The sequence below is a fragment of the Rhagoletis pomonella genome, unplaced genomic scaffold (genome assembly GCF_013731165.1).
Source record: "Rhagoletis pomonella isolate Grant_MI unplaced genomic scaffold, Rhpom_1.0 Rhpom_scaffold_00002, whole genome shotgun sequence".
Taxonomy (NCBI): Eukaryota; Metazoa; Arthropoda; class Insecta; order Diptera; family Tephritidae; genus Rhagoletis; species Rhagoletis pomonella.
In genome coordinates, this window is record NW_023458556.1 from 31,910,245 (window position 1) to 31,912,665 (window position 2,421).

Sequence of the window (2,421 nt, forward strand, 5' to 3'; positions counted from 1 at the left end):
TTATTCTTTTCATATATGTGTATTTATATTAGGGCGGGTCAATTTGTTTGGGAAATTTTCGACTATGCGTGTTTAGCACGGAAGGATTCTACGTATAATTATAAGCAAATTTCCCGAAGAAACCATGCTATACGCGCGTAGTCAAAAACTATTGGCCCGCCCTAACGTATGTACATAGATATGTACTCATATAGTCATTTAACCCATAGATGGACAAAGTGGCTCCCAGCAGCCTTTTTTACTTAGGAGCCGGTTTGGTACATTTAGGTGCTAGATATGGAGTAACGTCAATAGCCAGCATGAAGGGGGAAGAAGAGCGTAATAAAATTTCTTGTACTCCGACTTTTATTACAGATATATGCAATGCTTTAAATGTATTTTTTACACCCCCTTTACCCTAAGAACTGTCTTTGCTGTCTATTTGACTGCTTTAAGAGCCAAAAGTCTACCCATCCCTTATTTAACCCAAATCACACAACCGTAATTTTTGATACACGATAAGAGTCTTCACGAAAATTCTGACAAATGTTTTATTTTTTAAGTTTTTAAGGGTCACATTATTACGTCAGCTCTTGGAAATATGGCTCTATAGAGGTGATGGGCAGCGCAGGCAGAACTCTGCCCATGTCTGCTAGTGCTTGACCGAGCTTCTCCCCCGACTTGAGATGTGTGCCTTGATCTTATCACCCAAAGACGAATGACCTACAATTTTACGCCGCCTTCGAGCGGCAAATGGTTTAATGAGATACGTTTTTCCTGGCTGAAATAGGTACATCAATAAGGCAAGCATGCCATTCATTTTTCTGGGACATGTTTAGATCGTATATGACCTTGGTTATTTTCAGATTGGCTCTTACGGGCTCGGATCCACGATTAGGGAACGCGGAAAATATACGTGATGGAATTTTTTTCAAAGCTTAATACCTTACACCTACCCAAATTGTTGATTAGTTTTTTAAGAGGAAAACCATCGCTGGCACTGTGTAATGAGGGACGCGATGTCATGCATATTTAAAAATTTCGTGAAAAAAAATTTCATTTAAAATAAAATGTTTACTTAAAAAAATAACAGTATTAGTTAAAAAAAATACCCCTACAGGCTATGTAAATCAGAAAGACTTATGCTAGAGACACACATCGTAGTATTACGATCTATACTACATGCGTGTCACTCCTACACTACAAATCATTGTAGTTGCTACTTAGCAACGGTAAAATAATAAAATTAATACTGGGTACTAAAACGTAAAGGAAAGTATGCAGCTCTCAAGAAAAGCAAAAACTTCATATAAAATGACGTACAAGAAATGGCTAAGAAATGTTATTGAGTCAAATTTCCTTACAGCAGTACGCACTGCTTAATAAATTCGCTACGCACAAGCAGAAGGCAACCCATGTTTGCAACAGAAATATAGGTTAGGTTAGGTAAGCGGTCTGCCTCCGCATATGGAGGTACACTTGGACTCGACCAAGCTGTCCATTGTGATGCCCTTAGATGGGGGAGGGGAAAAGGACACAGGGAGGCAGGAAAAAAGAGAGTAGATGGAAGGAAGCTATGGGAGGAAACTATAATTAAGCCAATCTTATTGTATAGGGTACTCGTCTGGTGGAACGCACTTGGCAAGGACTAAATCGTCAAGCCGCCTTAATTGGAATCGCTGGGGCACTTCGAACTACACCTACTCTTGCGCTTAATGCCATGTTAAATGATGTGCCTATAGATATAGCTGGCTGGGTTGCCGCTGCGCGCGCCGCAGTAAGGTTAAGTGGGGTGGGCTTCAAGTTCACCTCCAGCTATGGGCACTCCAGAATTCTAAAAGGCTTCGGGTTCCTACCACTGCACGCCGGTTCTCGGTCCGAATGGATCTTTTACCACCCACATTCCAGTGAGGGGAGACTGGGTGGGGTGCAGTATCTGGAATCGAGGACCTGTAAACTGATTTACAGATGGATCGAAGCTGAATCGGAGGGTGGGCCGAGGTGTCTTCTGCGAAGAGCTCTCCATCAACCTGAAATTTAGGTTAACGGATCAAGTATTTTCCAGGCTGAGGTGGCCGCGATAAAAGAGGTTTGGATTGGTTGCTCTCTAGTGTAACATCTGTTAAGGAGGTAAATATTTATTCTGACAGCCAAGCAGCCATCAGGGCCCTTGGCTCCCTGACGGTGCGTTCGAAAACGGTGAGGGAGTGTTTCACTGCTCTATCGACCGCGTCTGATTATTTTGTTATTAAGCTCATTTGGGTTCCAGGTCACAGCGAAATCGCTGGCAATTGCTGATGAGCTCGCAAGACAGGGAACACTCGAGGAATTACTTTCGGATAGGGAGGGTCTGGGGGCTTTTTTCACACTCCCGACGAGCTCTCGGGAGTGGACATCAGGCGACTGAAGAGCTTCGTTATGAGCACGGAGCGTTCCTCCGGC